This window comes from Pongo abelii, chromosome 2 (genome assembly GCF_028885655.2).
Source record: "Pongo abelii isolate AG06213 chromosome 2, NHGRI_mPonAbe1-v2.0_pri, whole genome shotgun sequence".
Lineage (NCBI taxonomy): Eukaryota > Metazoa > Chordata > Mammalia > Primates > Hominidae > Pongo > Pongo abelii.
The window spans coordinates 168,825,011-168,850,968 of NC_085928.1; the positions used below are offsets into that span (position 1 = coordinate 168,825,011).

At 39.1% G+C, this 25,958-nt stretch overlaps 1 protein-coding gene and 1 long non-coding RNA gene across 15 annotated transcripts in view; one reads left to right on the forward strand and one right to left on the reverse strand.

The window, feature by feature from the left end:
- The window catches only part of LOC112132672 (uncharacterized), a 55,094-nt gene extending 41,145 nt beyond the window's left edge, over positions 1–13,949 (reverse strand). For 4 of the 13 annotated variants that reach the window (XR_010139289.1, XR_010139294.1, XR_010139287.1 and 1 more), the window contains exons 1-2: positions 13,416–13,949; positions 8,369–8,550 (exon numbers count right to left, since the gene is read on the reverse strand). This is a non-coding gene — a long non-coding RNA (uncharacterized LOC112132672). The remainder of the gene's footprint in view (positions 1–8,368; positions 8,551–13,415) is intronic. The other 9 variants (XR_010139291.1, XR_010139285.1, XR_010139284.1 and 6 more) reach the window with 7 other exon arrangements.
- The window catches only part of IQCJ (IQ motif containing J), a 189,240-nt gene that overhangs the window by 37,413 nt on the left and 125,869 nt on the right, over positions 1–25,958 (forward strand). The window lies entirely within an intron of this gene.

Below are 25,958 nucleotides of genomic sequence, written 5' to 3' on the forward strand. Positions count from 1 at the left end.
TTATAAACATCTTACGTGTATCAGCTCATAAAATCTCCAAAAACCTAAAAAGGTAAAAGTTATCAGTCACATTTCATAGTTTGGAAAACAAGTGTCAGGGATGTGAAGTGACTAGCTCAAGGTTACAGCTAGTCGGTGGCAGATCCAGGATTTGAATTCAACCAGTTGGCTTCCAAGCCTAGGTTTTTAATAATGAGCTATACTGCTCTTACCCCTACCTCAGCTTCTGTGTAGGTCTATGAATATAAACCATACACATACTGAACACCATTTCTATGGTCTCAACTTAGGTAATCCTGGCATATCTTGTTACAGTAACATCTTTGGCATCTTCTCCTTATATTGGAAACCCCTTGAAAGCAGAGTCTATGCCTAATCTACAATACTGAAGGAATGTTCGTTCATAGCTCTCGATAAAATGATCATTATCAGGAAAAGCGACCAGACAACAGCCTTTCTTCTTACTAACCACTCTGGAGCATGTTCTTAGAATGGAGTTTGAGGTTGAGGAAGAGAGATGAATTGCAGAAAGTTTTCAGGATATCAGAGACTTGATGGCTGTACTTACTCATGCTTTCCATAAAAACAGGTCACAACTACTAGAACTGAGCCTTGGCAATCTGTTTTGGCTATATGCAAGGGCTTTCCATGGGAGCCCATTCCTACTTACACGTGGGTATGCTCGTTTGCTGCTGTGGCAGAGGATTGGCTACCCTACTGCAACGTCTCCTGGTTCCAGAAGCTTAGCATTTCAAAACCAAGACCTTAGAATAACCAATTAGCCTAGGAGGCTGCTCAAAGTGGACATAACTCCTTGTAAATGGTAGAGGACATTTTAGTTGGGTGCTGAGGATCTGTTCTGAACTGTGTGCATTGCCATCTCCAGTCTTGTAAAACTAATCACTTTTCCCTGCTCCCTGAACATGCGGCAGACCACCAAAACTTAAAATCAAAGATACAGAATGAGGCTCAGTTTAAACGGTCCACAAATGTTGAATGTGATATTAGGCCCATGCCTTTTTTAAGACTAAAAATTATATAAATTTCTTGCTTTTTCACAGAACATTTGAAGGTGTTACTAGTAAAACATCAGAAAAAAACATTCCATGAAGTAGTAGAGTTGTATATAGAGAGCACTTTGGAAAATTAAAGCCAAGAGAAAGGAGACTAGAGATACATCAACTGTAAGGATCTTCAGAATGTTGTCAACATTGTTTTGCTCCACAGATTCTCTAAAGTGTGATTTTAAAAAAATAAGCAATGTATCTCCTTTTTGATCAAAATCTCATGCAGAACTTCAATACTGAGCCTCTCCTTTCCCCATGTATCCCCATTCCGTATGGGTTGGGGAAGAGATGAGTGGGGCTTTGGGCTTCCCCACCTTCACTGACCAGAGAAGTACTACCATCACCTGTTTTCTGTATTCACCTTATATGGAAATTCTCATTTGAAGAATGAGTTTTGCAGCTTAAAAATATCTAAAAATCCCTACTCTAGTATGAGATCCATTATTTTTTAGAATTGTATATTTCGTTATTAAAAAATGTTTTTGTGCATGCCTTCAATATATTTACTTGTTATATACATGTAGCACTTTATTAATATGTGCATTACTACATAGTCAAAAATTAGTTAAATTAGTTAAAAATGCGGTTAAGTAGAAGTTGCAGTATTTTCTCCCTGTACCCCAGGGGATCATCATGCATACCCCCAGCAATGCTGGCCCTCCACTTTGGAGAGGGTCCTAGAGCTATATTTGTAGTAGGCTGGCTACTGTAACAGCAACCTGAAAATGCTGCTTGCTTAACATACTAAACATTTCTTCTTGTGTGTTTCCCTATCCAGTTCCAGCTGTTGCAGAGCTCTGCTTCATAGTTCAGGGACCTAGGCTTCTCCTTTTGTATGGTTCTGTTGCTTTCCAGAAGTTTTCTTCCTACACAATCAGCTGGAAGATGGGAAATAAACTAGTGTGGTGAATCTGGGAAAAGGGTTTTATGCATCAAACCTGAAAATAGCATACATAACTTCCTTCTCTTTTCCATTGGCTAGAACTCAGCCATTATAGCCATATCTGGGGAAAGCTGGAAGCCCAGGAGTTTAGGAAAAAAGGACTTGGTGAACATATAGCATCGTTTCTGCCACATAAATCAATGCTGTACTGAAGAAGAGACTGTCTTCCTTCCAGTATCACTGGACTTGAAGTTTGTTGAATGTGGCATTTACAGAGGGGGGTATATGACTGTTTATAGGTAGGGAGTATGTTCTGCTGATTATAACAAAAACTCACCTAAAGTGGCTAACAGTAAAGGGTTTTAGTTTTCTTATGTCATAAGGAGTATGGCGGTAGGCAGTCTAGAACTGTCGGAGTTGCTAGAGGCATCAAGCACCCAAGCTCCTTCTAGCTCCCTTTTCATTGTGCCTATTTCTGGGTTTATATTCATTGTCCCCAGATGGCTGCTCTTTCTCCAGACATTTTTTTTTTTTTTTCAAATAAGATGAAGGGTGAACAGAAAAAGCAAACTGCAAATGCAAATGTTAGTTGAGCCTGTCCCATTTAACAACTAGCTCTGAAGTCCCTTCTGGTAGACCTTCACTCCAATCTCCTTGGCCATAACTATCCCAAGACAAACATACCAAGCCTATGCTGCAAGGGAGTCTTTAAGCTGAGCATTTTTCTTTTTTCTTTTTAACTGGGGTCTTGCACTTGTTGCCCAGGCCGAAGTTCAGTGGCATGATCATGGCTCACTGCAGCCTCGATCTCCTGGGCTCAAGCGATCTTCTCACCCCAGCTTCCTGAATAGCTGGGACCACAGGCATGCATTACCATGCCCGGCTAATTAAAAAAAATTTTTTTAGAGACTGGGTCTTGCCATGTTGCCCAGGCTGATCTCCAACTCCTAGGCTCAAGCAATTTCCCACCTCAGCCTCCCAAAGTGTTAGGATTACAGGTATGAGCCGCTGCGCCCAGCTTAAGCTGAGCATATTATCAACTTGAACAAAGCAGAGGGAAAGAAGGGGGAAGTTACGGTCTGCAGGCATTTGATAATTCAGAAATTTCAGTCTCTGCCTAAGTCCATCCTGGTGAAAGGAGGTTGGTATGTATGCCTTTTCAATTTTTTGTCTGAGCTCCAGTTGGCTGCTGGGATCTTTTATAACTGGCCTAAAAATTAAGCCATATTTTCTTTGAGGTTGATATTGTTTACGTGTTGTTTCCTCTTGGTTAAGTATCATAGAAGCCTTTTGAAACACATTTTCAAAGTAAACATGAGAGCTAGCATTTAAAGCTCAGTCTTGTATTGGTTACTAAACGCACCTGGGGCAACTGATGTTTGAAGGGAGCAGAAAGGATATACTGACTTCCATATTCTGGATTCCCTAATATTGAACCCTGCAACAATCTGGTTCTTAGAAAACAATGTACTTGACATTAGTTTATTATCCACAAATAACATTTCTTATTATACATTTAGACTATGTCTTACTCAGTTCAGGCTGCTATCACAGAGTGCCATAGACTGGATGGCTTATAAACAACAGAAATTTATTTCTCCCAGCTTTGGAGTCTGGAGGTCCAAGATCAGGGTGCCAGGTTGGGTTCTGGTGAGGACTCTCTTCTGGGTTGGGCAGGCTTTCAATTTATTGGCTTTTTATTGGTTCATTGTGCTGTGGTAAGATAGAGGGTTATCTGGGGTCCCTGTTATAAAGGGCATTAATTCCATTCATGAGGGTTCCATTCTCATGACCTAATTACATTTCAAAGGCCTCACATCCCAATACCATCACATTGAAGGTTAGGATTTCAGCATATAAGTTTAGTGGGGGGACAAAAATATTCAATTCATAACAGATTACATGCAGATTAAATGAAGACTTTCTGTAACACTCAACATTGCCACTTGGAGGAACCGTTCGATATGAGACTTTGTTAACAAGGGAAGACGTATCTCTTTTAAAGAACTGAGAAATGCTCCTTAGAAGACTTTGAGAGATACTTGACTCCCCTCGCACATTTTTTTTCTTTGTCTTGGCTGCTGGGAAACTCAGAGCCAATTTAGTGCTCAAATGAATAAGACATTTCTTATTTCAGATTCCTGATAATATTATTTCCTTTTTTCTTCGAAAAGTTTCCTTTTCTTCACTTTTAAGTATCGTCTGTTGTATATGATTTTTATCTTAAGCTGTCTTTTGAAATATAGAATAAAAATGATACGTGAATAAAGTGAAAATAAAAGAAAAATCCAGATTGTTTATTAATGTCTTATTCTACAAAAGCCATTTCTTTTGGTAGGAAGTAATTTATGCTGTCAGATTTGTCTTACAGTCTTTGGGTGGCAAAATGGCACTTTCACTTTGGAAGTAAATAAATAAGCTACATTCTTCAATCTGTTCATCTTTCTGCATTTTAACTAGAGTTTAAATCTTGAGAGGGGTTGGCATGAATGGGTAATTACTACCGAGATGAATGGTGATGATGTTACTATTATGATGGTTTTTCTCTTATTTGAACTTTCAGAGGGAAGCAGCATTTATCTTGGTCAGTCTTAGAATTTGGAGAGGTAGGGGAACTAGATTTTTTTTTTCTCTTTCAAAATAGCAAATTTTAAATGTGACAGGCAGCAAATAAGTTATGCTTGAGGTAACACAACAATGGTGTTAATGTAATTGAAATAAAATAAGCAGCGGGTTGGACACCTATTTCAGTATAATTCTGCTCAATGGCAGTATATTTGGCTTCATATCCAAAATATGAATGACCCACATCTCTATTCAAAATAACCACCTAAAGTCAGTTCTGCCCTTAGATCTGGGTAGTGTGGGCTCTCTGTCTCCTCATCTAGAAAGCCTACTCAGACCCTGCTACAGTAATGGCCTTCCCCATAGAAGAAGAATTCACACTGCCCACATGACATACATGCTCCTCTTGGAAACCTCGCTGCAGATGTTTAGGATCCTGGACACCCCCTGCCCAGTCAGCTTCTAAGATCTATGTGGAGGTGGCCAAGGGACAGCTGTTTTTCCTAAGGGTGATGATGGTGGGTGGTTTGGAGCTTGACTGGGTGGGTTGGGGTGTCTACTGACTTGCACTTGAGGCCCCTCATGGCACAGAATGGGTTATGGGGTGGGAACAGAAGGGGTGGGCAGGACAGGGGCTGTGGGCTAGGTGCTAAGGGCTGAATCACTCCACACCTCCATATTTAAGTATGAAACTCCACAAGGTCTTAGAATTCTACATTTTGATTTTCCAGCTCCAAGCTCTTAAAGAACCTAAGGAAACAATGCTGTCAGGAGTGAGGACCTTGGACCTCTGTGAAGATAGAGGTTGCCTGTCTGTGATTTAGTGGGGTGAGGAAAAGCTTCATGACACATGGAATTAGGAACTTCATCTAGATTTTCGCCCTGAGCTATGGGAATATTAGAGACAGACCCACTTAAATGTTTCTCTCCTTTCTAGGTTCTACTGTATGAAGTCCAAACTCTCAGTAGTTTTCAGTGTCCATCACTGCCTAACCTCAACCTCTTTACACTCTTGCAACATCCTTTCATGTACCTTGTGTCTCATACTATGTATCTTATTTCAGTGCCCCACTTGCCTTAAATATCACTACCTGCCATCTAATCACTCCAAGGCAGAAAAGCAGAGTCATCCTTCCTAGTTCCGGCTCCCTCCGCCCTCATTTGCAGTGAGCCACTAGGAGCTCTGGACTCCTTCCACTTCCTCTTTCTTCCTGGTCACCTGTCTGGTGCAGGCTATCATCATCTCCACATGGATTTACTGCAGGAGCTTTTGGTCTTCCCACATCTACTCTGACCTCATCCAATGCAGATCCACTTTGTAGCCACAGTAATGTCTTTCAAACCAATACTGAATCAGGTCACTCCTTGCTTGGCTGCAATGGTTACTATGAATAAATACCAAAAATGTGGCCCCCAGGCTCAGATCACTCTCCTCCTCACTCTCTGCACCCTGTTGTACTGCCCTCCTCATAGTTGTTTCCTTGGTCATGTGCTCCCAAGGGCCCCATTCTTCAGCTGTCAGCTCAACTCTCACCTCTTCAGGGAAGAAATAAGCAGGTTCCCCTGACACATGCCATCATAGCACCCTATGACTTTACTGCACTCCTTACTGTTTGGATGTATATGTTCATTTGCATGATTATCTCTTTAATATTTCTCTCTTCTTATAGACCTTACTGTGTTCTATAAGGTCAGCTGCTGTATTTATTTTTGCAACCATTGCAACACCAGGATTTATTTAGCATGGCGTCTGGCATGGAGTAGATGCTCAAAACATGTTTGTTGAATGAATGAATGAATAAATATATGAATGACTTAATGTGATTTTCCACAAGGAAGATAGTATATAAGGAGAATGACAGTAAGAGTGGTTAATACTTATGGTTTATGCTGTTCCAGACACTATGCTAAGTGCTTTACATTGATTACCTCAAGAAGCACAACATACTCGCAAGGTACAGTCTATTCTTATCCCCAACTTTATATATGAGAAAGTTAAGGCACAAAAAGGCAAGGTACCCACTCCTTTAGTGTAGGATGCACATAGTGACTTCTTTCCAAATATTGTGGTACGAAGAGGGGGAAAAATAGTAATTTGATAGTGTAGAAACCTGACAAACACCACCTTAGCCAGGTGATCAAGGTCATTATGTTGATAGTGCATATCCTTGACATGATGTGATGAAAATGGTGTGTTACCTCTGTGATCTTCCTCCCCAAAACACTAATCACAAGAGAAATACCAAATCCCAATTCAGAGACAGTCTACAAAATACCTGGCCAGCACTTCTCAAAACTATCAAGGTCATCCAAAACAAGCAAAGTCTGAGGAACTATCATGGCCAAGAGGAACCTAAGGAGACATGATGGCTTCATGGAATGTGGCATGCCAGATGGGATCTTAGAACAGAAAATGGACTTTAGGTAAAGACTAAGAAAATCTGAATAAAACATGGGCTTTTGTTGATATGAATGTCTCAATATTGGTTTGCAATAAAATGCAACAAATACTAATGTAAGTTGCCAATAAGATGGTAAACTGGATGTGGGGTATATGGGAAGTCTCTGTACTACGTTTCTATTTTTCCTGGTAAATCTAAAACTGTTCTAAAAGCTGAAATTTATTTTTTTAAAAAGGCAAGGTCACAGAGCTGGTAATGGATATAGTTAAAATTCACTGCCCTGTCATCTGACCAGATTCCTTGCTTTTAACTGGTGAGGTTTTCCCTAGGGCTGTCCTTGGAAGATATGACAACATTCCAAATTTCAAGTTCAAATTCAGCCTAATCAATCCAAATATGGAACTGATTAATGGCAGCCTTGACCCCTCCAGGGGACCAACCTGGAGCACCTCCAGTAGGAGAAGAGTCACAGGTGTGCTGTGGGATCCGTATTCCAACCAGGTTGGAGAAGGTTGTAAGCAATGGGTAATCAGAAGTGAAGACAATCCCTACACCCAGACTTGGGCTGGTCTGAGGTGGCAAGTACAGCAGCTTCTCCCAGAAAGTTATGCTGAGAGCAGGGCGGGGCACATTGCTGGCATCTGGATAGATTTTCCTTAAACTCCTTCTGTTGAAATTCCATGTATAAGCTCCAATATCCCTATCATTTATGAAACTTTCTCTGATCCTCCCAGAAAAAGTGAACTCTGGCAGTGTGAAGTCAGAGTGGAGGAGCATGTGCTTTAAAATGGATGGGTGAGCATCTTGCCTCTGCCAGTCCTGGGCATGTGACCCCAGGCTAGCTATTCAACCTCTTAGAGCCTCAATTTGCTCATCTAAAAAACAGGGATAGATATTCTTACCTTTTAGGGCTGGGAAGAACGACAGAGAAAGGTGAATATTTAAGTACCCAGCTCAGCACAAAATGAATGCTAAGTAAGAGTTAGTTCTGTGCGTCTCCTTCCCAATTTCCTGTCTCTGGAGTCAGCACATTTCTCATGCCATTATTAAGTACTGGCTTCAGTCTTTCCTATTAGTCATAAACACGACTGTGTACCCACAAGACCACAGTCTTCTTGAAGGAACAGGCTATGTTTAATTCATCTTTGTATTTCCAGTGCTTGAAACAGAACAGGGTAGGTTCTGAATAAATCATCAATTTAACTGAACTGAATTAAGCTGAATTGAAAAATCTGGGTGTTTTTCAAACAATGTTTCCTCTTAGGGAATTTGACAGAAGTGGATAAGAGCACACCCAATGACTTCTGAGAGCACCCTAGGCTTTCTGTCAGTGTTGGTGGAAGCAATCTTTCCAGGAGCACACTGACATTATTTTTTTTTCATTTGTTGATAAAGGACTTTGGTCATCAGCTGTTGATACAGTGCTTCCAAGTTAAATGAAATCAACTCACCACTACAGTGCACCTGTTTTCAGCCTCAGCTGATCTTGCTTGAAGGGCAGAAAATGAGGGCAAGCCAAAGACCAATGACAGACATAGGTGTGTCAGCCGGTGGTTGACATCCTCTTGCTGGAAGCCTTAGGCAGATTCGCTTGGCCATTAGCCACAGTGGGCCCTGGCACTGCTTTTGGCTCCTGTGTGGCACAGATTAGGGATCACAGAGGTGAAACAAATGGGCATGATGCTGACGGGTTTGTATTAATTTCATAACAAGGAATTCCATGCAATTAACAAACACGTTTTGAAGGTTGATTGTTGGCAGAGCACCATCATAGCCAAGTGAATGTGATATTAACCAAGCCATAGTTCATCTGGAGCCCATTACTGCCTTCTTCATTTCTCATTTGTCATTGAGAGGACGAAGTTTCCACCAGGCAGAGGGAGTTGGGGAGGTGGGGATTGGCAAGGGCACAGGCTTTGGGATTCTGGCTCCACTGACCAGCTGTGGAAACTTGGGCCAGAAACCTAATCTTTCTGCCTCCAGGTTTACACCCCTGTATGTTGTATTTGATTCTTATTTGCAGTGAGTGCTCATGAAATTCTTATAATGTATCCTGGTACAAAATAAGAGCTCAGGAAACTCTAGTTGTTTTTCATCCTGGCAGCATTTATTTTTTAGCCATAAAGCATCTATTTGTGTTTCAAGATTGAACCTCCTAGTTGTATATTATTCTCAAGATGCACATCAATTTCACATGATTTATGTTTATTAAGGCTCTAGAAATGACTGTTCCTGGACACAGAAAGCATAGTGCATTTAGTCATGTTGACTGAGAAGCAGTGGCAATTAGAGAATTTTATCAAATCTATTATCAGTACTTACAGAATATGGTGTGAACTATTATTATCAAAACTTTGAAGAAAGTCATATTATTGATAGTATGCTTATCAACTCAGTGGGAATGACACTTAATTAAAAATCAGTGGGGGGCTGCCTTTGGGTTTTTTTGTACAACATGTACCAAAGATTTTGCTGCAGTGCAGAAGTGTAATAAATGCTTCTCATTTAATCTGGGAGTTCTGTTACTCCACAGTGCTTATTTATGTGATAAACGATTATCATTGATCTTTCATAAGTTACTGCTGCCGTCTATTTAAAAAGAGGCCTCGGTCACTTTTATTATAGTGTGTTTGAAAGACTGTAGAGAGAAATATCTGAAATCACCACTTCCTAGTTACCATCTTCATAATACTATAAAGCAACACGGATTTTTTTAAAATTTCATTTTGTTTGAATAAACCACAGTCTAACAAGGTGCTTCTGTTTTATTATCAGGCAAAGGTGTATGTAAAAATTCATGGGAAAATGGGCTGAGGTTACCAGAGAGTACATTCATAAGAGAAATTTGGGAGGCTGTGAATTTCAAGTACGTTCTAGGGCTGAAAGTAATAACTAGAATTGGTTGTGGATATGTCTATATATGAACCAGAGGAATGGATAGAAATCCAGACATTAAGAATTAATTTCAGACTGGCTATGTCATTTCACTTGTGCAGACAAGAATCTTCTCATCCATCTGGTGATGGAATCAATGTTAGAAATATGTCTTTTCCTCTATCATTATCTGAAGATACACAAGCAGAATTCACAAATATTTTTCTAGGAATGTCTGTTGGAATACCCATTCTCAATCTTGGCGTCTCATCCACAAATCCCACACTTTTTGTAGTGCTGATACGCATGCCCCTCGTTTCTAGATTGACCTCCCCTCTGTGGAAAATCTTGTGTGGACTCTGTCAGCCTCTCTCATATTCTAGCTTACTAACATTCCAGTCCATCCTGCCTGTGTGGCCAGATTAGTCTCCCTAAAGATCTGCTCCCAACACATCACCCTTCCTTTTCCCAAAGTTTATGAAGCACCCTTTCTTCCTACCGTGCTTTGAGAACAAACTTCTCCTTCACAATGTAGTCTGACTCATCTTTTTCTACCCATGTCTTGCACAATTCTTAAATACTTCCTCATATTCTATCCAAATGATGTAGCCCCTTGTTTTCAGAACTCACATGCCCTTTGTTTTCCTGTTTCTGTCTTTGCTCATCCTGTTTCTTCAGAACTCTGTTTCTTTTTTTATCCCTATCTCTGTTTGCTAAAATCTTATCCATTGCTAAAAACAACCACGCATACCAACTCATCACATGTTCAACAACAACAATAACAACAAATTTTTCAACTTTTATGAAAAATTACTATAACAACATTATTGATAATTTGGAAAAGAGAGGAGAAAACAATCATAAGTCTCTGATGTATTAATAATTATTAGTATTTCCATCTTGTAGATAAGGAAACAGAGGCCCTAAGAGATTAAATAATTTGCCTGGGCCACACATCCTGTGACTAGCAGAAAGTTGGGATGATAACAAGTCTACACCAAAACTGCTGATTTGTGAAATAAGAAAAAATTTTCATTTCTGTCTCTTGTTTTCACTTAATAGTTTGAGAAGCTCAGGGGTAGTCCTATAGAGATAGCCATTTCCCCCTAAGTAACATCTGCAAATCTAATTGCACCTGAAAATATATTCCATTATTTGTAACCTCATTGCCTTCTAAGCTTGCGGCACAAGTTGACTAGAGGTAGGGTTCTTTGTTTGCTCAGCACTATCATAAACTTGGTGAGCATCTGTGGTGGTAGAAGCTCAAAAAGGCCAAATTTCTCTGTGTAATAGAGGGGAAAGGGATGTAAAGTTCCCAGAAGAAAAGTTCAGGGGAGAGGAATGAGAACTAAAGGGAAATCAATTGTATGGAAGGAAGGGTGTGGCCTAAAAGAAAAACCTCATAAAGAGCAGTTTTAGCATATAGAAACATTTAAAAATTGTTTCATTTTGAACTAATATACATTATCCCCGATGTAGATTCATACACAGCAGTAAGAAATAATACAGAGATATTCCCTAGGCATGTCACCCAGTTTCCCCCAGTGGTATTATCTTGGATAAGTACAGTTCAATATCACAACCAGGAAACTGACATTGATGAAATCCACTGACCTTATTCAGATTTCACCAGTTTTACATGCACTTGTGTGTGTGTATGCACAAGTGGGTGTGTGCAGATGCTGATATGTATTTGGCTCTATGCAATTTTATCACAAGTGTAGACTGGTGTGACCAACACCACAGTCAAGGGAAAGAAGAGTTCCACCATAGGATTTCTAGTGTTGCACTCCTGTAGCAAACCACCTCCCTCCTCTCCCCATCCCTAACCTCTGGGAACCTCTACTCTTTTCTCCAGCTGTATAATTGTATCATTTCAAGAATGTTATGTAAATAGAATCATACAGTAAACTTTTAATATAAAATTTTCAGTTATTTTTTGGGAAGTTTTGGGATATAAGCACCTCATCTGTATTTCTAATGTCATCTTGAAAATTGTCTATGCTGCTTGCTGTTGCTTTTACAGCTTAGGCCACGGGGAGGCAGTACGTGATGGAATGCAAGTTCCCAGGAATTGGGAGATGTAGGCTGAGCTTTGACTTTCAAAGACCACAGAATTGGTGGAACTGTGAGCCCATAGTACCTAGATCTCTAAGGGGCAAAAGAGGTACATGTGACATTGCATTAGATAATATTTGACATAGAGCAACTAGAGATATGAGTGCATTCTGGCCACATCATCTGCTAACTGTGTAAGATGTTTCCTCATTTGTAAAATGAGGATGATAATGATATCAACCTCATAAGGTTGAGGAGAAGATGAAATAAAATACATTGTGTACCTTGTCTGGCAGGTACAGTTTGAAACATTGTAGCTTCTCAGGTATAGATTTATTTCACAAATATTTATAGAGCATTTCCTGTATGTCAGGAAGCACCAGGGTCAGATATAAAGGTGAGCAAGGGTAGATTAAGCTCTAAGAAATATGTACTTCTTTTAGTTAAGTGGAGTATGGTTATAGAAAGCACACAAAAGCAGCAATAAAGCATAATTTAGTCCGATTTACTTTTCTACAGAAATATAATTTTTTTTTGTTTGTTTGTTTTAGTAGAATCATACTTCTAGTTAAGTTCTTTTTGGTTTGTTTTTATTTTTATTTGTTTTTGAGACAGAGTCTCACTCTTGCCCAGGTTGGAGTGCAGTGGCATGATCTCAGCTCACTGCAACCTCCGCCTCCTGGGTTCAAGCAATTTTCCTGCCTCAGCCTCCCATGTAGCTGGGATTACAGACGCCCACCACCACACCCAACTTATTTTTGTATTTTTGGTAGAGATGGGGTTTCACTGTGTTGGCCAGGCTGGTCTTGAACTCCTGACCTCTGGTCATCTGCCCACCTTGGCCTCCCAAAGTGCTGGGATTACAGGCGTGAGCAGCTGCACCCGGCCAAGTTCTTTTTTATAAATTAAATTTATCTTTCCTTTGTTACAATTTAACAACCCCTTCCATTTTGTTAAATAACAAAGATTGCAAGCCCATGCTCCTACTGTGCTGGAGAAAAGGAAAAGGTTTGGCATCACACCTTTGAGATCAAGTCTGTAGCTTTACAGGGTGACTTTTTTTTTTTTTTAGAAGTTTCACCATTCGAATAGCAACACTCAATTAGCTAGATGTTAATTCTTGTCTTTGTTTATACATTCTTAGGGAAAAATAAAATGTAGACTAATGATGAAAGACATATGGAAACTTATTAAGAATTATAATAAATACCTCTTAGTGCCTTTCTCATTTTAAATTTCAAATGTCATCAAATCTGTGCTTAATCTTTTTTATTTTGCTGACTTATGTGGCAGGCAGACCCCACCCTTTATTGCCTATTCCCTTCTGCTATTGATCCAAGCTGTTAATTATCACCTACCTTTCAGAAGAAAAGTGTCAATTGCTTCTTTAATCCTTAACTCCTTCATCTGTAAAATAAAACTTTATCTTTCCTACCCCTCAGGATTATTCTAGGGAAAGAATTTGGGAAGAACAGAGAAGGCAAAGTATGTAAAAGAATTGGTAAACAGCAAAGAGCTTGTGAATGTGAGGTACCACAAGAGCAGCATGGAGGAATGAGCACATACCTGGAGGTAGAAGTCCTGGGTTCAAATACTGTTTCAGCCACGTGGTGCTAGTTGTGTGACTCGGAGCAAGTAATTCAACTACTTGGGGCTTCAGTTTCTTGACATGTCAAATAAGAATGACATCACACATAAGTATGTCTCTCTCTTAACGTTGTGCTCTGGGCACTACACACCACCCCCCGCCTCACCTCCACCCAAGTCCCTCTCTGCTTTTCTCCTTTTCTCTGTGCTCTGGGTGCCTGATCCCTCTGAATGCCTCATCCAGCTCCCTTGCCAGTTAGCTGTCAATTAAATTTGGCCAATGAGAGGCATTGGCAAATCAGAAAGTTATGGGAAAGAAGCTGGGGCACTTCTTTGCTCTCTCTGCTTCTGTGCCTAGTCTCTGGCAAGGATTGTGCCCCTCCTTGAACTCAGTCTCCAGGATAACCGCTCCTAGATGATGCAATTCTCACTGGGCTTTAGTAACATTTTATTTTCCTGGAGATTGATAACAGCTGTCTACTGTTGTAAGTTTCTGGATGCCTCACCATCCCTTACTAGTTCACTTTTTCCTCGCTGCACCTCTGCACTCCTTTCATTAAGGTCTGTTCCTTTGAACCAGATGAGCTGATTATTATTCCTGCCAAGATCCCAACTGGCACAGGTGGGAAGGGATTAAATTTAAATATAAATGAACATTATTTAGCCTTGGATCTGGCACACAATAATAAACAGGGATTCTCAGGCTCTCATTTGTCTACATGATTTTGCTTAGTTTTTGTGCAGAGAGTAACTTCTTTTTATTCCTTATGGCTTACATCAAATCCACTCTTTTACACTAAGTACACACACACACAAAAATAGAGCAAGCCTGGTTTCCCCATCCAGAGATTATGCTGCCATGAATTTGCCTCTGTCAGCCCTTCCAGCTGACCCATAGATCCTCACCCTCTGTTTGGAAACTGTCTGTATTTTTGTACTAAATGCTAAAGAAAGATCATGTGCAAGTTAGCAGAGCTTCTCCTGGAATTTTTACAGCCTGCTGTTTTCAGCTGAGAAGGTCTTGGAATTTCTTGTTTGTGTGTTTTTTAAGATTTAGACTCAGAATTGGAAGTTACCTTGGGGTTGTCTCCTTCAGCCTCTTTTTCATGCATAATCCAATCCTTTTACGCTCTAAGTAACTAAGAAGTGTGATTTGAGGAAAAATTAAAGGAAACCACTGCTTTTCTCCCATGATATCCAGGCATGGATTAAGATGCTGTCATTTGAAGATCTTTCTGGCTGGATTTTTCTTCCCCTAAATGATTGAGTTAACACAATTAATTTTATAGCATCTCCTCTGGTAATCACAAATGATTTTTTATTATATAATTTCCAGTAGGAGAAAGATGGGTGAGTAATGAAGTTGTGTGACCAGAGACAAATAATGTGATTGACAATATTCAGAGTCTAATTCAATCTGTTTCCTGCCTTTGGATGCTTTAGACTCCTGGGATTTTAGGAATGGAAAGAGCCTTACTGATCACCAATCAATTCCTCTTACTAACAGATAAGGCCACTGTGTGAGGCTCAAATTCAGGAACTTACTTGCTCATTTAGGAAGATGTCATATCTAATTTTTATGGCTAATGAATTCAAAAGCATGATCTAAGTGTTGCTATTGATCTCAGGACCTTGAGTAGAGAAAGGTTACCATTTCCATTGACTATTTTGGAAAGAAAAGCAAAAACGTGAGAATACTGATCTACATGACCCTCCGTTTAAAATTAAGAAGGAAATCTGCCTCCCTGGGCGCATGCTTGCTTTCTTGCTTTCTTTCTTTGCTTTCTTTGCTCTTTCTTTCTTTCTTTCTTTCTTTTTCTTTGTTTTAAGCTAACAAGCTCTGAGAACTATAATATTTGGTTTCAGTTTTTCTACATCTGTATGTCTGAATTCTACTTTTCTTTTTCTTTTCTCTTTCTTTGAACCATGCATGACATTTGCTTGTGTGAAAAAATCATAAATTTAATAAGAAAAGAAAAGAGGTATGTAAGAAAAGCAGAGCCCTTTATTCATCAGGTATTATTGGCACAGAGCCCAGGACACATGTGGTTCTCAGGGAAAACCAGAACAAATTAAGACCTGAATAAGAAATCATTGGTTCCAAAATTCTTAGAAAATCCTTCACAAATGAAATTAATAAATATTTAAATATCTCCTAAAAATAACATTATGTCAGCTTAATTCCTTGTTCAATTTTGTATTTATAAAAATTTCATTGTCTTAGAAAACATGTGAAGATGAGATGTCTTTTCACAAATTCCCAAGTCTGCATGATAATTGCCAAGAAATCATTGACATTCTAAATTAAATGAGTTTTTGAGCCAACTAATTTTCAAGGCAAAATTGTAAATAAAAACCTTTCATTTTAATTTCCCTGCAGAGAAAATGATATTTAATGTGTGATGTGGGTACACATTATATTATTTATATCATATGGACTGAGGCCTCCAAGAACAAAATACATGGGATCTTTGAGGGGCTTAAACGTGTGCAGAGGATGACAGGAGAAGTGGGAGGAACATTTTATAGTTCACTAGAATGGGGTTCTGTACCAGTGCCCCACTAATGTTACATGAATAACATTACAGGAATAATATGACAAGCACAACCTTAGTAGAGTGGAAGGCACTGATGGTCACTGTTTCTGTTAATAGAATGTACTTATTATCTATTACTATGTAACAAATTACCACATACTTAGCAGCTTTAAACAACAATTTATTATCTCATTATTTTTGTGAGTCGAGAGTCAAAGGTCTGCTTAAATGGGTCTTCTGCTTGGGGCCTCCCAGTATGCAATCAAGTTATCCACCAGGCTATTTTCTCCTCCAAAGGCTCAACTGGGGAAAATTCACTTCTGAGCTCATTTGGATTTGCAGGCAGAATTATTTTTCTTGAACTCTTAAAAGCAGAAGAAGACTGAGGGTCTCACCTTTGCTAGGTCACAGCTAGAGGCTGCTTTTTGTTCTCAGAGGCTGTTTGGCATTCCTAGAGTCTGTCTGTGGTTCCTAGAGGCTGCCTGCAGCTCCATGCCATGCTGGCTTTTCTCCTGTGGCTGATCACTTTATCAAGTCAACAAGAAGAGTCTCTAGAGTAAGTCTGATAGCAAGATGGAGTCTAATATACTAAAACACAATTATGGGAATAATAGCCCATCACCTTTGCCACATTCTGTAAGTTAGAAGCAAGTCATAGGTCTCTTCCACCTTCAAGAATAGATGGTTACACAAGAGCGTGAACACCAGTAAGTGGGGATCACAGGGGAGCCACCTATAAGCCTGTCCAACATTCATGGAATCTAAGGGCATGAATTAACTCAGCTTTTATGATTACACATTTAGAATAGTTTTGCTTGTAGAGAGAAGGCCATGGAACAAACCCAAGAGTGACCAGAACCACATTTATACAAAGAAGAGTATACATCATTTATAGAAAGAAGCTTATACATCTTTCTTTCAGTGGCCTTTTCTATCCTCCTGGGACTCTCAGCAGATGGCTTTCTAGCACTCAGATGACTAGCATTTCTCTAAAAAGTGACATACCCAAACTTATCTTTCTTGGTAGCTGTCCATGCAGAAGACCAGCCCCACTTCCACCATCAACAATTACCTGTACTGTGTTCCATTCCCTTGGACCCCATAAGCAATTGGAAAACTGCTCCTATATAGAAATACAAACTCATAAATTCAGGGTGAATAATGACCTTATTTATTATCCAACATGAATTGCATTTTCATGATAATAAAACATGCAACACTATGTCAGCTCAGGGTTGTAAGAATTATGGGAATTTTAGTCCCTGAGGCAAGTCTACTTGGGAAAATGTTTGGGCACATTATACTAAAAATGTCAGACCTAGAAAATTGTATACCAGGACAGTTTGTGCTGATGGGAATAGGAAGGCTGGCCAACAGAGGGAGGCCGTCCTCTAGAAATTATCTGAAGCCAGTTGGACTTGTGCTTGTTCTTATGATTTTGACAGCTGTGATGACTGTGGCCATCTTTCAACTCATAGTTTCTCCTAGATTTTTGTGCATAAGCTTTGGATTTTACATTTCTTGCAAGGCTTACTTGGTATCTACCTCTGTCCTACCGATAACTCTGCTTTCTTTTCTGGGTAAGGTTTTTCTATGTCATCCATGCTTTCCTGGCATCTAATCCCAGCCCAACCACAATTTTGACTCAGCCATCCCCTCTAGGCACTGAAGGTTGTAGTGACTTTACCTCAGTATGAAGCCTCAAGTAAGAAATACTGGACTGTGTTGTTAAGACAGCATCACTAGCTGCTGTAACAAAACCTCAGAGGCTTAATAAACAGTCAGAGTTTATTGCTTATAGACACCTGAGGATAAGGCAGATGTTCCTGGTCAGGCAACTCTCTCAAAATACAGTGATGCTGGGACCCAGGCTCCTTCTACCTGTGGCTCTGCCATCTTTAACACATGACTTCCTCCATCACTCTGTACATCTGTATCGAGACATAGAGAGGGAAAGATAATGGAAGAGTGTACATGGAAGGTTTTACGGGTTAGGTTTTATGGGTTAAGTGTGGAGTAATACCCATCACTTCTTTTGCTGGCCATACCAAATGCAAGGGAGTCTGGGAAATGTAGTATAATTATGTGGCCAGGAAGAAGGGGAAACTTAGCAGCAGTTTCTGCCACATGGAACCTTTAGGCAGCCATGAAGTTATACCCACATTCATGCTTAGTGGGCGGCACCTTTAAGGAAAGGACAATAATCAATTATTTATGTATTAAACAAGTATGCAGAACTTAACATGTTAAAGATACTACTCTAAGTGCTTTTTAAATAATAATTCATTTAATCCTTATACCACCCAATAAATTAAGTACTGTCACTATCCTCATTTACAGAAGGGATCACGATGGCACAGAGTGCTTAAGTAGATTGCTCAAGACAACAGCTCCAGTAAATGGCTGGAGTGAGAATTTGAATCCAGGCATCCTGACTTCAGAGTATGTGTTTCATAGCTATGCCGACTCTTTATCAGTACCGTGACTCTTTTATCAGAATGAAACCTTTTTATTCATAAGAAAATTGGATATTTTAGTACAGTCCCCGGAGAAAAAACAATATTATCCCCATTTTATAGATTATGTAGTATAGTTCACAGAAGTTAATGGACCTCCCCAAATCACACAGCCAGAAGCAGTAAATTGCCATTGCCTTTGGGAAGAATTCCACTTTGAATTGAATTCAATGTTCCTCAGGCCACATCTGTTTTTTCTGGATGGCGATTTGAGTGTGTTCCCCTTAGAGACCATTCTGGTGCTACTTTTGTAGGCAAAAATGTGAGTATTATATCTAAGGCAAAAGATTCATGTCTTAGTTCATTTGGGCTGCTATAACAATGCCATAAACTGGGTGGCTTATCAACAGTAGAAATTTATTTCTCAGAGTTCTGGAGGCTGGAAAGTCCAAGATTAAAGTGCCCACATATTCAGTGTCTGATGATGGCCCACTTCCCTGACAGCTGGGTTCTCACTGGTGGAAGAAGCGAGGGTCTTTCTGGGGTCTCTTTTATAAGGCCACTAAAATTATTGAACAAGGGCTTTGCTGTCATGACCTGGTAATCTCCTGAAGGTCTCACCTCCTAATACCATCACCCTGGAAGTTAGGATTTTGACATATGATTTTTGCAGAGACACAAACATTCAGACTATAGCAACTCATTTAATCCAAGAAGGGAAGAGTAGATATTGTTACCTTCAAGGTGTCATGAGGTCTTAAGTATGGTGTAAATTGACAGCACAAATACAAAGAATGTTTTTGTGTTGGGTGATGCCAGCGACCACTGGTATTAAGAAGTATAGTAAGCTGGCTAGGCGCAGTGACTCATGCCTGTAATCCCAGCACTTTGGGAGGCTGAAGCAGGTGGATCACTGGGTCAGGAGTTCGAGATAAGCCTGGCCAATATGGTGAAACCCCATCTCTACGAAAAATAGAAAAATTAGCTGGATGCAGTGGTGGGCACCTGTAATCCCAGCTACTCGGGAGGCTGGGGCAGGAGCATTGCTTGAACCCGGGAGGCGGAGGTTGCAGTGAGCAAAGATTGCGCCACTGTACTCCAGCCTGGGCAACAGAATGAGACTCCATCTTGGAAAAAAAAAAAAAAAAAAGAAAGAAAAATACAGTAAGCTTTAGAAAATCCTTCATATGATTCACGTTTACTTATTGTTGAAAAATAATGCATAAAGCTATTGATGTGACCTTCACACTTCTTTGAGTGAAGGTTACAGAGTATTAAAGAATTATATCACAGTCAGTGATTTGACCTTTATACTTCCTGTTTCAGTTTATGAAAAATACTTAAAGGTCTGCCTTTTAAACTCTTCCCTTGAATTTTCAGATTTTTATCAGATTCATCGTAAGACAATGATCCTTTAAAAACATAAAACAAAAAAATTGGGACAGTATCTCTGTTTCAGCCTTTTAATTACATTTTGCAAATAGCTGTATAACTTTATTCTTTATTTCTGATTTATTGACCTTCTTATTTAAGTATCATGACCATATACCTGATCTCTTTGGATTACACCATGAGCTTATTAGTGCCTATTTTATGAATATCATGATTCTAGCATCAATAACAAATGACTCTGCTTTAAGAAACCTATTTTTCATCTCTGATGCTCTCACTATAAAAAGTGCAATGAATCTCTAAAAAAAAACCCCAAGGTTTTTGTTAAACTTAGATTTGTAAAATAAAATTTTAAAAGCAAAACAAATAGGAAAGGGATTTTTACCATTCCAACATAACCCTTTAGATTTCTGTATATCTGTATAGCTCCCTTTTGTCTTTATATATAAAATGCAAATTACAATGTTTATAGATTACTTGGAAATTTATAGATGAATTTCATTTACATATGTTATGTAATATATTAACCACATTTCTTGGAAGTAAATGTAACTACATTTACTTGTCTTCAGTTTACACGTAAAGGAACAGAGGCCCTGAGATGCACAGTGATGTGTTCCTGCCCCACAGCTCAGATGGGACAGTTGGAGGCCTGTTCTTTTCACAAAGACTGACAATCTGGTTTTTCCTGACTCTTTCTGCTGACCAAACACTAATAGGAATATTTCCACTAAAACACTGGCAGTCAGAGTCCGTTAATGAAGGAAGAGCCTTCTACAGGTTCCCAGAAATCTGCTGCGCACTTGACCTTCTTCCTAAACACGTCATTCTGATAATAGTCCTTTGGAGTTCATGTTACTATCCTCCTTTTTATAGCTAAAAAAAAACCCATAAAATTTTGAGGGACTATGAGACTTATCCAAGAGTTCATGGTTAATACCATAAAATTTGAATTCAAGCCTCTGTTCTTCTAGATCACAATTCTGTGCTTTAAAAATATTTATTTCAAAGTAAAAAGTTATTTCTAAACACTCTGTGTGTATTTAGACATACCTGTATTACACTAAACAGTGAATCTTAAGTAAACACCTGTACTGGTTTGGACAATACATAAAGTGAGGAGAAATTGGTCATTACTCTTGGCCTTGTGTGGTGGTTGTGTGCATTACTGATTGAGTGAATATGTTCATGTTAATGGTCATGTTCACGTTCAATCTTTCTTCACTCTTGGTATCTAAGCTCACCTGGTAAGTATGTTCCAGTGCTTTTAGATGAGACTATTCCCTTTTGTATTTGGGGTTGATACACTTAACCTGGTATTTCATACTTAGTTTTCTATACATATTTATTTGTGGAGCTCTGTAATGAGAGACAATTTGAGGATTTTGTCATAAAGTAGTGATTGACTTTTATATGAAAAACAGTTATTTGCCTACAACAGTGAAATTCTGAGGACAAGACCTAGGGACAATTTGTCACTCAGCCTGAAATCGAACAATTTTCTTTTCTCTGGTGCTTGGAAACAAATGATTTTATTTCCTAAAGAAGCCAAACTAACATTTAAGTAAATCTATGCCTTCATATTCATATTTTTATAAAATGGATTTACCTGAGTGAGAGAAAGATGAAATCAAGGACCATTTTTTTTTTCTTTCTTGGATTCTGTGTTGTAAGGATGTTAGATTTTATTTACATCTGTGCATTGACATAGTGATGAAAAGTGAATCCTAAGTTCTGTCAACAGTTTGGTCCTGAAGTAACAAAATTTAAAAGAAATGAATTGGTTATTTCTGTTTTTTTTTAATAGAACTATATTTGAAAACAACTTTACTTGGAAAAATGTATTCTGTGCGACAGCATATTATTAGCCTGTTTGCTGTGAGACTGTGTGACTTGGATGCACCCCAACTTCTCACTCCTGGTCATGGTTGGTTTCTTCTCCCTGGTATTATTTACACATATATTTACTGTCAAGTCACCAAATGGTCCTGTCTCATGAGGTCCGGCCCACTGCACTTTCCCCCAGCTGAAGTCTACTTGCCAAAGTTCTGCCTGGCTAGGCTGACCCTGTTCAGCAGCCAGAGGTGGTAACAAGTTGCCAACTTTTGGGGCTGTTACTGTGAAGACCAGCAGGAGAAATGCCCTGTGGGCTTGCTAAGGATACCAGGAGCAATGGGCTGGGACACCGGCCAGGGTGCTGCTCAAACAGATTCTCTTCATGCATTCACCTCCATTTGAAGCAACGGGCAAGGAGGTGGGCCTTGAGCAAATAGTTATTGAGAACTGCCCCTCTCTCCAAGGCCCTGCACTCAGTGTTTTTGAGTGAGGATTGGATATAAGATGTGGTATTATGCCCATTTGCCTAATAAAGAAATGTTGCTAAATGTTCTACATTTAGCCATGGACAGGGCCAGGATCCAAACCCAGGTCTTCTGACTGAGCACTCTAAAGTCATTAAAAGATAGGATATAATTTTTTAAAAAAATTTAAATAGATAATTTTTTATAGAAGTTTTAGGTTCACAGCAAAATTGAGCAGAAAGTAAAGAGTTCCCATGTTCCCCCTGCTCACCCCCATGTGTAGCCCATTATCAACATCCCACACCTGAGTGGTACATCTGTTAGTTAATGAAGCTACACTGACACATCATTAGCACACAAAGTCCATAGTTTACATTAGGGTTCACGATTGGTGTTGTACAGTCTATGTGTTTTGACAAATGTATAATGACATGTACCTACCATTATAGTATCATACAGAATAGTTGCACTAAATTTTTAAATAGAAATGAAAAAGGCCTTCTGACTCCAAATCTAGTGAATCTTCCATGTGACTTCAGCTGCCCCAGTAACCCCTGGAGAAGGAAAGGAAGGTCCAGAGATGAGCAGTTGTGGATGGAGCACAATAGAGAGGATGTGTGTTCAGGTCTGTGGGTCACACTGGTCTGGTTGCAAGCCTCTAGTATCTTCCAGTTTTTGAATAGTACTATATGTAAAATATCACATGTTATAAATTTTGTGCTAGCCTGAGAGGGTGCTATAATTGATATATATGTAAGCCTTTGGCATATATTCCTGTAATTAATATATATTAGGTCTTGATAATTTAAATGGCCATTTGTTTTTCATTATCATGCCCAAAATAATTTCTGTGAAAACACAAAATTCAGTCACATTTGGGCAAACTGCTTTGTGTATTTTGCTGCATTTTTTAACCATTAAGTATGTAAGTCATATCCATACATCAGCTCTTAAGAAAGAAAATTCATGTTTTTGGAACAAAACACTGAAGTCACCATCTCAGCATCACGTAGCCAATGATGAAGTGTGAGGAAGCCACAGCATCTTTGGTAGCAATGCTTATAAAACTCACATAGTCCACAGCAGGACCACATTTAAAGATTCAGGGCCTAAATCACATCTTTATTAGTATTTCTCTTAAGTATGGTCCAAGTACTGTTCCATACAAATTCTCAAGTTTCTTTCTATTCTTGAAGAGCTTGAACCTCTCAATAGTTCCTTACCCCACTACCCTAGAAGAATCTTTTTTCTCATTTCTGTTGACCTTTTTCTTTATCATTTAGTTCCTCGTCCTTTCATTGCTCTTTTCTTCACGGTCACATACCACATTATATTCTCTCTTCACCACAAAAGCTCCATGGACACTGTATTATTCTCCTGTTGCCTTAAACCCAGAACATGAGTCATTGTTCTTCTCAGAGAAGCAGACAAGGATTGGGCAGGGCAAGTTAAACATTAGTTCCCTGAGTGGTCTTGACAGGTTGGAGGAAGGAGAGAAGGTCATGAATCTCCCTGTGTCAGTAATTATCTCTAAAATAAATGGCAGTGCTTACTTCAAAATTATAGCTAGTCAACTCTTTCTGTGCTTCACAAGAATATTGGAGCCAGGAGGTACGTCTTAGTCCACTTGTGCTGTTGTAACAAAAAATCTGAGATTGGGCAATTTATGAAGAACAGAAATTTATTTCTCATGGTTCTGGAGGCTACAAGACAAAAGATCAAAGCACTGGCAAGTTTGGTGTCCCTTTAGGGCTTGGTCTCAGCTTCCAGGATGGCATTTGGGATGCTGTATTCCCCTGAGGGGTTCAGTGTTGTATCTTCACATGGTGGAAGGCAAAAGGGACGAAGGCTGTGCCCTCAAGTCCTTTTATAAGCATACTAATCGATTCATGAGGGTGGAGCCCTTATGCTATAAGGGCATAAGGACCTGCTTGTTAATTCTGTTGAACTTGGAATTAAGTTTCAACATGAATTGTGGAGGGGGCACGAACATTCAAACCACAGCAAAGTATACTAGAAACCAAAAAGGAAATTGATGTTCTGATAGATGAAGTGACCCAAACAAACTTGAACATTTATTCAGTTGCAGATCCAGGACTGAACCCAAGCCTCTTGAACCTTTGTTCTTACTATCCTTATGCAATATAGTTGTCTAAAGAGTCTTCAGTTGTGTGCAGGAACACTAGACTTGAAGGTTGTGTGTGTTCAATGACAGATAGCTGGCACATCTTTGGCATGATTTAGGGATCATAAGTATCTCTGATACCAACCCTAGGCTGAACAAACATGTAGTTGACAATTCCTTTCTCACCAGTCCTCATAAACCCTCTAAGGTGAACAGATAGATGAGAATCAGCAATGTTAAGTGACCTGTTCTTGGCAACATTGCTGGCTGAAGGATTGAGCCACAACAAATTCCCAGATCACCTGACTTCTGACTTCTGGTCTGTTTTTCAGTCTTACTGCCATATTCTATCTAGACATACACACACACACACACACACAGAGTTCCTGCTGCATTTCAAATCATTGTGTAACATAGGGAGTTGTAAGATCTTGGTATCTTCTTTGGATAGAAAAGACAACATCAGTGCCTGAAGGAGGGAATAAAGCAATGATTCATCATTAAATGAAATTTTTTATCCTTAAAGAATCAGATACGAAGAAATGGCCTCATTTCTAATGAAGAACATTTTCATCCTCTATTAATTTCCTTGAATTGTTTCCACCTTTTCTTCTAGTACTGCTCACAGATGGTTAAAAGTCTCCTCAGAAGGAAAGCAAGCAAATGAATGATCATATTCTTCTTTTTCGTTTTCTTTTTTTGCTGCTGTATCACTGAGCTTGAAGCAATGAGATCACCTCTGTTTCCTTTCATTGGTGTTATTCAGGTTAGCAGAAAATTCTGCCTCCTTCCTCTGTCAGGAGTTTCAGTCTTTTGCTTTCTTTGAAATCTGACCTCTGAACAAGGCTGTAACATCCAGAAAATAGTAGCTGAATTGATTTATTTCAGATTGTTGCTATGGTGATTTCCCTACTGATATAGACAGAAAATGAGGGAGAGAAAAGAGTGTGTTGAAAAGAATGGTGGAGAAAGGGTCAAACCAGGAAAAAGACATGAACTGTGGAAGGCATTTCTGACCATCTACTCATGCATAGAGTCAAATGTCTTCTTCTGTTTACTGTTAATTCATCCATAGTGATCACAAACAATCTATTTGCATTTTAAGAAGCAATGAAATGCTTTTATCACATAGGCAGCTAACTGTATCATAAGTAGCCTTAAAATTTCCAGAGATTTTTTTTCACAGGAATAATGAGTGTGAGTTGTAAAAAAATGTTTGTGACCAGAAGCATTTTGATTCTTGAAATAGTTTCCCTTGATTATGTTTTTTTTTCTAAATATATTTCTTGACATCATAGGAGAAAGACTTTTCTGGAGAAAAAGTGAATGTATCCATAAATTTTAATCAATCACTAATTTTTTCATCTCCCCAACTTTCTATCCATTCTTCCATTCAAAAAACACTTACTGATCCTATATTCCAGGCTCCAGTTATACATTGATACATTCAATGAATATTACTAAATTTAACAAATATGTTTTGGGCATTAAACATGCAAGAAAACGTATAGGTCAAAGTGAGATGCAGAACTGAGTAGAGTCTTTGTCCTTAAAGTGATCATAACCTGGAATAAGATGGAAAATTTAGACCCACATACATCAAAATGAAGAACCATTATTATTGTACCATAATTATTGGAGCCAACAAGTAGCTATTTCTTCAAAGGCTACATGAAGTAGATTTGGGGAGAAAACTAAAGGACATACAGGAT